This window comes from Scyliorhinus canicula, chromosome 4 (assembly GCF_902713615.1).
Source record: "Scyliorhinus canicula chromosome 4, sScyCan1.1, whole genome shotgun sequence".
NCBI classification, from domain to species: domain Eukaryota; kingdom Metazoa; phylum Chordata; class Chondrichthyes; order Carcharhiniformes; family Scyliorhinidae; genus Scyliorhinus; species Scyliorhinus canicula.
In genome coordinates, this window is record NC_052149.1 from 20,053,357 (window position 1) to 20,068,118 (window position 14,762).

General features: G+C 49.3%; 1 protein-coding gene across 3 annotated transcripts in view; it reads right to left on the reverse strand.

Moving 5' to 3' along the window:
• Positions 1-14,762, reverse strand: part of znf644b (zinc finger protein 644b) — a 152,236-nt gene that overhangs the window by 88,300 nt on the left and 49,174 nt on the right. The window contains exons 1-2 of one of the 3 annotated variants that reach the window (XM_038793804.1): positions 12,824-13,108; positions 314-473 (exon numbers count right to left, since the gene is read on the reverse strand). The exons of 1 other annotated variant lie outside the window; for it this stretch is intronic. The gene's annotated coding sequence lies outside the window, so the exon portion shown is untranslated. Of the gene's footprint in view, positions 1-313; positions 474-12,823; positions 13,109-14,762 lie in introns of those variants that run through there. One more of the 3 variants, XM_038793803.1, reaches the window with a different exon arrangement.

A 14,762-nucleotide genomic window follows, 5' to 3' on the forward strand; every position in this document is an offset into this window, starting at 1 on the left:
AGCAGTAAATGGTCCCAACGGTCAAAAATACTCTATGTCCAAAACATTTAGTCCAATGTAAAAATTCTATCCGTTTCAAGTGTCACAAAGGTATCAGATAAATATTCCACTTGAATAGTGGAACACAAAGTGATTAATAACATGAAACTCTGAAAATAAAATTTTTCAGAAAAAATGAATTAACACAATTAGATACATGAAACACTATGGTAAAAATCGTAAACAAGCTTCTCAGAAATGCACAATGTCAGAAATACAGGCATACTGAAAATAAAAGGTGAAGACTCGTGAAAAATTGTGTAATATCTCTTACGTTTCTTTTAGGTTTTCTTTTCCCTTGCTATTTCCGTCTCCCAGTCTCTTGCGATCGTATACAATCTTGTTTTTGTCGGCAAAGCTACTTCTCAGTACTTCTCCTCAAATGCACTAAGCTGTCTTGTCTTTTTTCCTGATTCCAATAAATTTATCTGCAACTAAAAATGATAAATCTTACAGCATTGCAACTAAATTCACTTTGAGTGACAACTTTCTCCACAGTTAAACTTCTATTTTCACATGAACGAAAGCAAAGAGTGGGGATTAATGGATGTTTCTCTGGTTGGCAATCAGTAGCTAGTGGTGTCCCTCAGGGATCCGTGTTGGGCCCACAATTGTTCACAATTTACATAGATGATTTGGAGTTTGGGACCAAGGGCAATGTGTCCAAGTTTGCAGATGACACTAAGATGAGTGGTAAAGCGAAAAGTGCAGAGGATACTGGAAGTCTGCAGAGGGATTTGGATAGGTTAAGTGAATGGGCTAGGGTCTGGCAGATGGAATACAATGTTGACAAATGTGAGGTTATCCATTTTGGTAGGAATAACAGCAAACGGGATTATTATTTAAACAATAAAATATTAAAGCATGCTGCTGTGCAGAGAGACCTGGATGTGCTAGCGCATGAGTCACAGAAAGTTGGTTTACAGGTGCAACAGGTGATTAAGAAGGCAAATGGAATTTTGTCCTTCATTGCTAGAGGGATGGAGTTTAAGACTAGGGAGGTTATGCTGCAATTGTATAAGGTGTTAGTGAGGCCACACCTGGAGTATTGTGTTCAGTTTTGGTCTCCTTACTTGAGAAAGGACGTACTGGCACTGGAGGGTGTGCAGAGGAGATTCACGAGGTTAATCCCAGAGCTGAAGGGGTTGGATTACGAGGAGAGGTTGAGTAGACTGGGACTGTACTCGTTGGAATTTAGAAGGATGAGGGGGGGATCTTATCGAAACATTTAAAATTATGAAGGGAATAGATAGGATAGATGCGGGCAGGTTGTTACCACTGGCGGGTGAAAGCAGAACTTGGGGGCATAGCCTCAAAATAAGGGGAAGTAGATTTAGGACTGAGTTTAGGAGGAACTTCTTCACCCAAAGGGTTGTGAATCTATGGAATTCCTTGCCCAGTGAAGCAGTTGAGGCTCCTTCATTAAATGTTTTTAAGGTAAAGATAGATAGTTTTTTGAGGAAAAAAGAGATTAAGGGTTATGGTGTTCGGGCCGGAAAGTGGAGCTGAGTCCACAAAAGATCAGCCATGATCTCATTGAATGAGAAGGCTCGAGGGGCCAGATGGCCTACTCCTGCTCCTAGTTCTTATGTTCTTAAGTTCTTATGTTTGGGAACATTTTATCTGCCACCCTGATCACATTACTAATAGAACTTTGCTTTAAAAAGGAATACATAAAATTCTCAGTCACGACCCAAAGCCAAAAATTGATACATCAGCTTCAGAACTTAAAATTAATACATTAGCTCACTTACAAACAATATTGAGTCAACTTTTTGAACTGTTTGTAACAATATTATGCAGAAATCCAGTGTGTAATGCTGCAGACATTTTTATTTGCATACTGACTGCATTGGAATAATAACAATGATCCCAGCTGGGATAAATTATCCAGTGCACTGAGTAGCAAAAGCATTGTTGTACTCAATGAACCTAATTTACCACTTCCTACCTGGGACTTCAACTGTGAACAATGAAGTTCGCTTACAAGCAGAAAGACAGCAAGTTCTTGCTATCAATGAGAATACACCGACTGCACACCAGACAAAAGGATTCATATCAATGTACCAAGTTTAAGTTTTCCTTGATTTTTGTGCCCTGATGGCAATCAATGCACTGCAAAACAAAATCATGTGTGCGCTAATTGGGGAGGTTGAAACGTACAGTTGCTGAACTTAAAATTGTTCTGTTTTGGATGGTATAAATTACTTTACAGCAATGCTGCACCCGTTATAAATTTGCAAACATTAACCAAGTGGAAAGATTCCTCTGCCACACCAAACCTTGATGGTGAAGCAATAATGTCAATTGGGAATGTCTAAAACAGATATAGATTAACTCTACTGTTTGCCAACCAGTTTTGTGATATTGTAGGAGTGTGTTCAGGATGGTTCCACATCAAAACTGAAGGCATAAATTATCTGGAGCCACAAGCTCGGCTATATCAAACTGTCATAACCACAAGAAGTTGGGGAGAGGAAAGATTACTGAAGCTGGTACCCGTTGTATTCCAGCTCTCCAATTCCAGCATGGAACAATATTTTCAAACCAATCATTTTGATTTATCTCTACTACCGTACCTGGTAGATTCTTCCAAAGATCTAGGCTATAGGGGCTGTTTAGCACACTGGGCTAAATTGCTGACTTTGAAAGCAGACCAAGCAGGCCAGCAGCACGGTTCGATTCCCGTAACAGCCTCCCCGAACAGGCGCTGGAATGTGGCGACTAGGGGCTTTTCACAGTAACTTAATTGAAGTCTACTCGTGACAATAAGCGATTTTCATTCATTTTCATTTCACTCTGAATAAAGAACTTCTTGGTTAAAATAACTTTCTGCTTCTCCAGCTTACTTTGAAGTTGTATTCTCGAATAAGTGTAACTTATCCACACTATTTAATATGGGATGAAATTTTCCTTAAAAATGACGAAGTATCAGGTTCTGAATGAAAACCGGAGTGTTTCTCCCCAGAAAACAGCCAGGTTTTCATTCCAGATCAACTGACACTTGCCGTTAAAAAGCGGGGCCGTTGACGGCGATGACATAGGAAGCCGCACATTTGGGAGCTCCCGATTCAAACGGACTTTTCGGCTCTTTTTAGAGCCCAAAACGGAATTTTTTTCGACGTCTCCCGGTGGGAGAAGGTGTGGTGATCAACTTTCTCCACATTTCATGACTCGAACTCGGAGTGGAAAGGGGGAAAAAATGGCAGCAGCTCCCCGGAAAAAACGGGGGAAGGATTCTAAGATGGCGGCCGGCGGAGCACCAGAGGAGTGGAGGCTGTGGGTGCAGGAGCAGCAAGCTGCTCTCCTGCGCTGTATTGCAGATTTGAAGGCTGAGGTGCTGAGCTCTCTGCAGGAAACGAATAAAAAGCTTTCGGAGATTCAGACGACCCAGGGTGCTGCCATCCAGACGTTGCAGGCGCAGGCCGCTGAACGAGAGGAGGAGGCCGTGGTCCTCGTGAGTAAGGTGGAGGGGCACGAGGCACTCCATAAGAAGTGGCAAGACCGCTTCGAGGAGCTTGATCACCGCATGAGGCGGAAAAATCTGAGGATCTTGGGCCTTGCGGAGGGGCTGGAGGGGTCGGATCTGACAACCTACGTGGCCACGATGCTGAACTCGCTAGTGGGGGCAGGATATTTCCATCTGCCCCTGGAGCTGGAGGGAGCCCACAGAGTACTGGCCAGGAGGCCTAAGGAGAATGAACCCCGGCGTGCGGTGCTGGTGAGGTTCCACCGGTTCAGTGATCGGGAGTGTGTGCTGCACTGGGCCAAGAGGGTGAAGAGCAGCGACTGGGAGAATGGGGTATTACGGATCTACCAGGATTGGAGTGCGGAGGTGGCTAAGCGGCGGTCCGGGTTTAATCAGACGAAGGAGGTGCTCTATAAGAAGAAAATAAAGTTTGGAATGTTGCAGCCTGCGCGCTTGTGGGTAACTTATTTGGAGCGGCATTATTATTTTGATTCCCCGGAGGAGGCATGGGCCTTCGTGCGGACGGAGAAGCTGGACTTGAACTACGGGTTGGGGGGTCGGTTGTAATGCTTTATTGCTGGTTTCTGCTGTTGCTGTGTTTTTACTGTACTTTTGTAATTTTGATATGGTTATTTATTGGGGTGTTGTTCTGTTTTTTGTTGGGGGGCATTGTTTGAGTTTTGTATTATGCGGGGGGGGTGGGGGGGTTTGTTGTATTCTGTATAGGGTTGGGGGTATGGCGTGGGGCTGGTATTTGGGAGCTGCATCAGAAGGGTGTGGTGGGGCAGTACGAAAGCGCGGGCTTTCCTCTGGTTTCCCGCATTGCGGGGCTGGAGATGATGACGGGGGGGGGGGGGGCCTTAACTGGTTCCTCCCCGCGCTGGAGCGGTGCCTTGAGGAGTGACAGGATGGGGGATGATCCCACTCTGGGAGGGGTCAGGTTTTTGGCGGGAGTTGCCGGGGTCAGCAGAAGTTAGCTGACCCACGGAAGTACAATGGAGGACGGTTCGCGGCTAGGAGGGTTCCTAGCCTGGGTGGAGGGGGGGATACCGGGTTGCTGCTGGCAGGGTCAGGAAGGAGCTGGTGTGGGCCGGGGGGACAGAGGTGAGGTGTTGTCGCCGTGGGGACTGGGTCGGGCGGGGGGGGTGATGGCCTGGGGCGGACAGTCGACGGGCTATGGCTAGTCGACGGGGGAGGGGGGCGGGACGCCCTCTGATCCGGTTGGTCACCTGGAATGCGAGAGGACTGAATGGGCCGGTGAAGCGGTCTAGGGTACTTGTTCATCTGAGGGGGCTAAAGGCAGATGTGGCAATGCTTCAGGAGACCCACCTGAAGGTGGCGGACCAGGTCCGTCTGAGGAAGGGGTGGGTGGGGCAGGTTTTCCACTCCGGGTTGGATGTGAAGAACCGGGGAGTGGCGATTCTGGTGGGGAGAAATGTGTCGTTTGAGGCATCTGAGGTGGTGGCGGATAAGGGGGGTAGGTTTGTTATGGTAAGGGGCAGGCTACAGGGAGAGAAGGTGGTACTTGCTAGTGTGTATGCCCCAAATTGGGATGATGCGGGCTTTATGAGGCGTATGCTGGGACGTGTCCCGGATCTAGAGGCGGGAGGTCTGATTATGGGGGGGGGGGGGGGGGGGGGGACTTCAATACGGTGTTGGATCCTTCACTGGATCGGTCCAGTTCAAGGACGGGTAGGAGGCTGGCGGCGGCCAAGGTACTGAGGGGGTTTATGGACCAGATGGGAGGGGTGGACCCATGGAGGTTTGTGAGGCCGAGGGCATGGGAGTACTCTTTCTTCTCCCATGTATTCTCAGATAGACTTCTTCGTGGTGAGTAGGGGACTGATTCCGAGAGTTGAGGAGGCCGAATATTCGGCCATTGCAATCTCCGACCACGCTCCGCATTGGATGGAGTTGGAGATGGGGGAGGTGCGGGACCAGCGCTCGTTGTGGCGGTTGGATGTGGGGTTGTTGGCGGAGGAGGTGGTGTGCAGGAGGGTCTGGGCAAGTATTGAGGGGTACCTAGAGGTGAATGATACGGGGGAGGTCCGGGTGGGGATGGTCTGGGAAGCCTTGAAGGCAGTGATTCGTGGGGAGCTGATATCCATCCGGGCACACAGGGAGAGGAGCGAGAGGAGTGAGAGGGATAGACTGGTGGGGAATATGCTGGAGGTAGATAGGAAGTACACGGAGGCACCAGAGGAGGGATTGTTGGGGGAGAGGCGCAGCCTACAGGCTAACTTTGATTTGCTGACCACTAGAAAGGCGGGGGCACAGTGGAGGAAGACACAAGGGGCAGTGTATGAACATGGTGAAAAGGCGAGTAGGATGCTGGCTCATCAACTCCGCAAGCGGGATGCGGCTAGGGAAATTGCTGGAGTGAGAGATAAGAGTGGGAACGTGGTGCAGAAGGGGGTAGAGGTGAATGAGGTCTTCAAGGACTTTTACGGGGAACTGTACTGGTCGGAGCCAACAGTGGAGAGGAGGGGAATGGAGAGGTTTCTCGACGGGCTATCTTTCCCGAAGGTGCAGGAGGAGCAGGTGGAGGGGTTGGGGGCGCCGATCGAGCTGGAGGAGCTGGTTAAGGGGATCGGACAGATGCAGTCAGGGAAGGCGCTGGGGCCAGATGGGTTCCCGGTGGAGTTTTATAAAAAGTTTGTGGACCTAGTGGGCCCCTTGCTGGTGCGGACACTTAATGAGGCGTGGGAAGGGGGGACTTTGCCCCCGACGATGTCGCGGGCGCTGATTTCTTTAATCTTAAAGAGGGACAAGGACCCCCAGCAGTGTGGTTCATACAGGCCCATATCTCTCCTTAATGTGGATGCCAAGGTGCTGGCAAAGATCCTGGCCACCAGGATAGAGGACTGTGTGCCAGGGGTTGTACACGAGGACCAGACAGGTTTTGTTAAGGGAAGGCAGCTGAACACGAATGTGCGGAGGTTGTTGAATGTCATCATGATGCCGGCGATTGAGAGGGAGGCTGAGATAGTGGTGGCGCTGGATGCGGAGAAGGCCTTCGATAGAATGGAGTGGGGGTACTTATGGGAGGTGTTGGGGAGGTTTGGATTTGGTGAAGGGTTTATTAGATGGGTGAGGCTGCTATATGAGGCCCCGATGGCCTGTGTGGCCACGAATGGGAGGAGGTCGGAGTACTTCCGGCTTTACCGAGGGACCAGGCAGGGTTGCCCCCCGTCCCCCTTGTTGTTTGCATTGGCAATCGAGCCGTTGGCGATGGCGTTGAGGGATTCAGGGAGGTGGAGGGGTTTGGTGCGGGGTGGGGAGGAACATAGGGTGTCGTTGTATGCCGATGACCTGCTACTGTATGTGGCGGACCCGGTGGGAGGGATGCCAGGGGTGATGGAGCTGCTAGCTGAGTTTGGGACCTTTTCAGGCTATAAACTAAATCTAGGCAAGAGTGAGGTGTTTGTGGTGCACCCTGGGGACCAGGCGGAGGGAATTGGTAGGCTCCTGCTTAGGAGGGCAGGGGAGAGTTTTAGGTACCTGGGGGTGCAGGTGGCCAGGGACTGGGGGACTCTTCACAAGCATAATTTCACCAGGCTTGTGGATCAGATGGAGGATGAGTTCAAGAGGTGGGACATGCTGCCATTGTCGTTGGCGGGGAGGGTGCAGTCTGTTAAAATGACGGTGCTTCCGAGGTTCTTGTTCCTCTTTCAGTGCCTGCCCATCTTCATCCCCAGGGCCTTCTTTAGGAGGGTGACTAGCAGTATTTTGAGCTTCGTGTGGGCACATGGGACTCCGAGAGTGAAGAGGGTTTTCCTGGAGCGAGGGAGGGATAGAGGCGGCCTGGCGCTGCCCAACCTTTTGGGGTACTATTGGGCGGCCAATGTGTCAATGGTGCGTAAATGGGTGATGGAGGGGGGGCGGCGTGGAAAAGAATGGAGATGGCGTCTTGTAGAGGTACGAGCCTGGGTGCCCTGGTAACGGCGCCATTGCCGCTCTCTCCTAAGAGGTATACCACGAGCCCGGTGGTGGTGGCGACCCTAAAAATCTGGGGACAGTGGAGACGGCATAGGGGGGAAACAAGGGGCTCGATGGAGGCTCCATTAGGTGGAAATCATCGGTTCATCCCGGGGAACACTGATGGGGGATTTAGGGGGTGGAAAGGGTGGGCATCAGTAAATTGAGGGATCTGTTTATTGGCGGGGAGGTTTACGGGCCTGGGGGAACTGGAAGATAAATTTGGGCTCCCCCAAGGGAACATGTTCAGATACTTGCAGGTAAAGGCGTTTGTTAGGCGACAGGTGGAGGAATTTCCTTTGCTGCCCTCGCGGGGGGCGATGGACAGAGTGCTTTCGGGGGTGTGGGTCGGAGAGGGGAAGGTGTCTGACATTTATAAGGTAATGCAGGAGGTGGAGGAGTCGTTAGTGGAGGAGCTGAAGGCTAAATGGGAGGGGGAACTAGGGGAGCAGATAGAGGATGGGACTTGTGCGGATGCCTTGGAGAGAGTCAACTCTTCCTCTTCCTGTGCGAGGCTTAGTCTCATCCAATTTAAGGTGCTGCATCGGGCCCATATGTCTGTGACTCGGATGAGTAGGTTCTTTGGGGGTGAGGACAGGTGCACCAGATGTTCGGGGAGTCCAGCGAACCACGCCCATATGTTCTGGGCATGCCTAGCATGGAAGAATTCTGGAAGGGGGTGGCGGGGACGGTGTCGAGGGTGGTTGGATCCAGGGTCAAACGAGGGTGGGGACTCGCGATTTTTGGAGTTGCGGTAGAGCCGGGAGTGCAGGAGGCGAAAGAGGCCGGTGTCCTGGCCTTTGCGTCCCCAGTAGCCCGACGAAGGATTCTGCTACAGTGGAAGGATGCAAGGCCCCCAAGTGTGGAGACCTGGATCAGTGACATGGCGGGATTTATAAAATTGGAGAGGGTCAAATTTGCCCTGAGTGGATCAGTACAAGGGTTCTATAAACGGTGGCAGCCTTTTCTGGACTTTCTGGCTCAAAGATAGGTATCTTGGTCAATAGCAGCAGCAACCGGGGGGGGGGGGGGGGGGGGGGGGGGGGGTAAATGGAGGGTGTTCTTTGCTATTTCTATTTTTTCTTTTTTCCTATGGTTATTTAACTTAATATTGTGTTAACTTAAGTTGTTGTTAATATGTTTTGTTGTTCATTAAGGATGAGCGAATGTTTATGACTGTTATCATTATTGTTGGTATTTTATTGTGGTTTTGTTGTTATATAAATACAACATTTTTCATAAAAAACTTTTTTTTTTTTTTAAAGCGGGGCCGGTTTGGGGGGGGGTTGTGCTATCACTCTGGCTGGGCAGGCCCTCAGAGGGCATTGGGACTCCCAAGCCTCAAACAGAGTGCCAATCTCCCCCGCACTCAATGGTCGGGTCACCCACCCCCACTCAGGCATCAGGGTCACCCCATCCCCATCATTGTTTGGATCGGGGCAATCCCCCATTCTCAGTGTCCAACCCCCCCCCCCCTCAAATGAGTTCCCTCGAAGCCCCATCCATGGCAGTGCCACACCAGGGTGTGCCCTGGCAGGGTGCCTTGACCGTCACGCCACCCAGGGGTTATACTCATCTCCACATCCCAGCGAGGTCATCATGACTGGCTTCCATTTTTGGAACCCAATTGTGACATCACGCTAGCTGGGGGGGAAAAGAGAGAGAGAGAGAGAGAGAGAGAGAGAGAGAGAGAATCATACCAGGTCCAAGACAGCTTCAATGATCCTCGCTTCATTGCAAGGTCAGGAGTGAGGATGTTTGCACCATATTCATCAACAACTCCACAGATAATGAAGCAATCTGTGCCCACATGCAAAATAACCTGGACAGCATTCAGGCTTGAGAGGATAAGTGGCAAGTAACGTTCATGCCACACATCCATAGATTCCTCAAGGCGACAGGGCAGGTAGATAAGGTAGTTAAGAAGGCATATGGAGTTCGGCCTGTTAAATACAGGGAGGGCAGTCGAACAGCTCAGAAAGACGAGGGGGGTAATCCATGAGCATGGAGAGAAGGCCAGCAGGATGCTTGCACAGCAGCTCAGAAAGAGGGAGGAGCTTGGAGAAATAGGGAAGGTTATTGACAGGGATGGGAACTCAGTTGGGGATTCATCAGGGGTAAGTAAGGCGTTTAGGGATTTCTACAGTAGGCCGTACAGGTCGGAACCCCTACGGGGCCGGAGGGGCTGATTTTCCCGAAGGTGGGCGGGGAGCTGGTAGAAGGACTGGGGGCCCAATCGGGTTGGAGGGGATAGTGGAGGATCTGAAGGCTATGCAGTCAAGTAAGGCCCCGGGACCGGACAGGTACTCAGCCAAGTTCTATAAAAAGTTCTCCGGGATATTGGGACCGGTGCTGATGAAGGTGTTTAATGAAGCAAGGGAAAGAGGGATTCTGCCCCAGATGATGTCACAGGCCACGATTTTGCTTATCCTGAAACGGGACAAGAACCCGGAGCTATGTGGGTCCTACAGGCCGATATCACTGTTCAATGTAGACGCCAAACTGTTGGCCAAAATTTTGTCCTCCAGGATTGAGGATTGTGTACCGGACGTTATTGTGTGGAGGATCAGACGGGGTTCATTAAGGGCAGGCAGCTGGTGGCCAATGTAAGAAGGCTGTTAAACGTGATTATGATGCCCCCGGAAAGTAGGGAGGTGGAAGTAGTGGTCGCAATGGATGCGGTAAAAGCTTTTGACCGGATGAAATGGGATTATTTATGGGAGGTTCGGGGACGGTTCGGATTTGGGAGGGGCTTTATTGACTGGGTCAGGTTGCTGTACCAGGCTCCTGTGGCGAGTGTACGGACGAACAGGATAACTTTGGACTATTTTAGACTGCACCGGGGGACGAGACAGGGATGCCCCCTCTCCCCACTGCTGTTTGCGCTGGCTATAGAGCAGCTGGCATTTGCTCTGACAGCCTCAAGGGGCTGGTCCGGGCAGGGGGTTAGCACACGGGGGTCACTTTACACAGATGACCTGCTCCGATGTTTTGGATCCAATTGAGAGGATGGAAGAAATCATGGGAATTTTAGGGGAACTTGGCCGGTTCTCGGGGTATAAACTTAATATGGGGGAAGAGAGAGATGTTTGCAGTCCAGGCAAGGGGTCAGGAGAGGCGACTGGGGTAACATCCGTTTAGGTTGGTAGGGGACAGTTTCAGGTACCTAGGTATTCAAGTCGCGCGGGATTGGGACCAGCTACATAAACTGAACATGGCCCGGTTGGTAGATCAGATGAAAGATGATTTCCGGAGATGGGATGCGCTCCCGTTGTCTCTCGCTGGGAGTCCAAATGGTGAAAATGACGGTTCTCCAGAGATTCCGGTTTGTATTTCAATGTCTCCCCATCTTTTATTCCGCGGTCCTTTTTTAAGCGGGTCAATAAAGTTATGGCGGGCTTCGTGTGGGGTGTCAAGTCCCCGCAAGTGAGGAGGGTAATGCTTGAGCGGAGTCGGGGAGAGGGTGGGCTGGCGCTGCTGAACTTTAGCAATTATTGCTGGAGGGCTAACATAGCCATGATTAGGAAGTGGCTAGTGGGCGCGGGGGGATAAGAGTCGGCATGGGTGCGTATGGAGGCAGCTTCTTGTAAATGCAGCAATTCTGGGGGCATTGGTAATTAAGCCTCTGCCGTTCCCGCCGGCGCGGTACTCCACCAGCCCCATGGTGGTGGTGGCCCTGAGAGTCTGGGGGCAATGGAGGAGATATGTGGGGGTAGTGGGAGCATCAGTCTGGCCCCCAATCTGCGATAATCACCGGTTTGCCCCAGGGAGTATGGATGGGGGATTCTGAATATGGCAGAGAGGAAGGATTGAGAGGATGGGGGACTTGTTTATAGAGGGGAGCTGTCAGAGTACGAGGGCGCTGGAGAAGAAGTTTGCATTGGTGAGGGGAAACAAATTTAGATATCTGCAGGTGTGGGACTTTCTGCGTAGACAGGTATCAACCTTCCCACTCCTGCCGCTAAGGGGGATTCAGGACAGGGTAGTTTCCAGGGGACAGGTAGGAGAGGGGAGCGTCTCTGACATTTACAAGGAACTTATGGGGTCAGAGGAGACGCAGACCGAGGAGCTGAAGTGAAAGTGGGAGGAGAAGCTGGGGGGAGAGATAGAGGAGGGCCTTTGGACGGACGCGTTGAGTAGAGTCATGCGACCGCATCCTGTGTCAGGCTCAGCCTGATTCAATTTAAGGTCATTCACCGGGCCCACATGACAGCGGCCCCTATGAGCAGATTCTTTGGGGTGGAAGACAGGTGTGCAAAATGTGCAGGAGGACCAGCGAACCATGTCCACATATTCTGGGCATGTCCAGAGCTCAGGGGATTTTGGCAGGGGTTTGCTGATGACATGTCCAAGGTATTAAAAACAAGGGTGGCAATGAGTCCAGAGGTGGTGATTTTTGGGGTCTCGCAAGATCCGGGAATCCAGGAGGAGAAAGAGGCAGACGTTCTGGCCTTTGCTTCCCTGGTAGCCCAGAGATTAATACGATTAGCTTGGAGGGACTCAAAGCCCCCAAAGTCAGAGACCTGGCTAGCTTTCTCTGGAGAAAATCAAGTTCGCCTTGAGAGGGTCTAAGAGGGCCATAGATAGGGTAAATAGGAAAGAACTTTTCTCTTAGTAGCGGGGTCAATAACCAGGGGACATTGGTTTAAGTTAAAGGGCAGGAAATTTAACGGGGATTTGCTGAAACATTTTTCACCCAGAGAGTGGTGGGAACCTGGAACTCACTGCCTAAAAAGATGGTAGAGGCGGGAACCCACACCACATTTAAGAAGCATTCATATGAGCACTCGAAATGCCACTGCAGACAAGGCTACAAGGCTGGAAAATAGGATTAAAATAGATATTGTGCTGGATGGCCGATGCTGACACAAAGGGCCATTTTTTTGCACTTTAAAACTATGACCACGACTCTATAATGACCATCACCAATAAGAGAGCGTCAACCCACAGACAGGACAGACCCAGGAATGGTGATACTGGTGTCTGGGACATTGTACGGTATGATTCTGTGAGTATGACTATGTCAGGCTGTTGCTTAACTAGTCTGTGTGACAGCTCTACCAACTTTGGCACAAGCCTCCAGGTGATAGTAAGGAGGATTTTGCAGGGTCGGCAGGGTTGGGTTTGCTGTTGTCGTTTCCGGTGCCTGGTTCGATGCTGAGTGGTCCGTCCGGTTTCATTCCTTTTTTGGTTTTCGTAGAGGTTGAATACAACTGAGTGGCTTGCTAGGCCATTTCAGAGGGCATGTAATTGGACCAGCCAAATAAATAGTAGCTAAAAGAGGTCAGACGCTAAGTATTCTGCAATGAGTGCAGCTCCAAAATTCAAGAATCTCACCATCCAAGATGTAGCAGCCCACTTGATTAGAACTCCATCACTTTAACTATTCAATCCTTCCATTGTTGACGCATTGTGGCCACAATGTGCATCATCTAGTTGGTTCGTTCAACAGTACCTTCCAAATCCATGATTTGTATTACCTAGAACAACAAGGGTGGCAAATGCACGAGAACACCACCAGCTGCAAGTTCTCTTCTAAGTCACACAACATCCTGACTTAAAAATTGATAGCCATTCGTTCATCGTCATTGGGTCAAAATTCTGGAACTCCTTGGTTAACAGCAGTACTGTGAGTGTACTCAGAACAAAAGGACTGCGGTGGTTCAGGAAGACGCCTTAGCACCTTCCGGCGAGCGGAGCTCCCCACTTTACAAAACGGAGCTATGTGCGGTCTCGGCCACGCTGTCTCCATTCAGGCCCATTATTCAACACGAGTCACCTTGAATAGCCAGGTGTTTCTCGGCACTCAGCTAAAAACGCTCAATTGGGGACTTTGTTCCCTTTTGGGAGAATCGCGCCCACTGTTTTCAGTTTGGTTTCTCCTTTTTCATGATTAGGTATCTTAAGAATTCTATAGCATTTTTGGCCAACATACAGAGGTAAAAGTAGGCAGTTTATGGGAAGATGGCATAATGGTAGACGAGTAATCCAGAGGCCTTGCTTAATGCTTTGCAGACCTGAGTTCAAATTCCATCACAGCAGTTGGTGGAATTTAATTCACAAAGAAATTCTGGAGCTCAAAACTAATCTCAGTAATGGTGTCTATGAAATGAACATATTTTGTCATAAAAATCCCATCTGCGTGATGTGAGCATGGGAACAGCTCTGGCTCGTTCCACTCAACTTTTAATCCTTTATTTTATTCTAATACACATTCCATAATTATCTTTTCTTGAGATATGTTCCTGGGTTATCCTTGTCGGAGTTTGGTGGTGAAGAGTGGACTTGAATCAGCCATTAACTTCATCTTCATCAGCCCATATATTGTCCGCTTTCATGCCCCTCAGTATCTTAAGTTCAAAATTCTCATTTTCATATTCAAATATTTTCTCCCTACCTCTAAAACCATTCTCAACAGTAAAGGTGCTATATAGGTTTTCACTGCTTTTATCAGTTAGGTTATTTGGGTTGACATGAATGGGAGGCCCAGGTTGTATAAATATAAAGTGCAAAAAACGAGTAACATTAGGTTGTGCATGATTTATTTTCATAGAGATCCTTAACACTTAAAACTAAAAGTATGAAGATACTACAATATTTCTAGAGGGAGCAGGGTGAGTTCCTGAGAGCTCTCAAAGGAGCAGGAGGTTGGGATTTTCCCCAGAGGTTTTACACTAAACTGGTTGCCCTTTTTTCCTCAAGCATTTTGCCTTTTCCTGGGGCATGATGTGACTGGGGTGCGGGGCCAGGAGCTGGGGGGAGAAAGTAATTGTGCAGCAGATTGATAAGACAGGTTGTTTTTTTTTGGTCCTTTCATGCGTTTGTATTTACAATGAAGAAATAGTAAAGCTATCAATCCCCAAAACCTCAAAGCAACACCAAAACAACAAATTTATCAGGGAAAATTAATCAATGCTATTTTCTAGTTACTGAACCATCTAGGTCAGAGGCACCATGCAATCGATTCCGTCAACCTGACAGCTCAAGGAGTTCATAACTAACTGCATACACCTCAAAGTGCTTCCTTTGCAAACTCCTTGGATTTTGATTTATTGTCTCGTATACCAAGGTACTGTGAAAAATATTGTTATGCATACAGTCCAGACAAATTGTTCCATCCATGATTGTTTTTTTTATATAAACATTTTATTGAGGTATTAATGGTTTTACAACAACAACAAAATAAACAATGTACATGAATGTATAAACATAGTGCAAAAGCCATCTTCCTCCCTTACAGGTCCCACCTTTACTAACCCCCTACTCTAAACTAAGC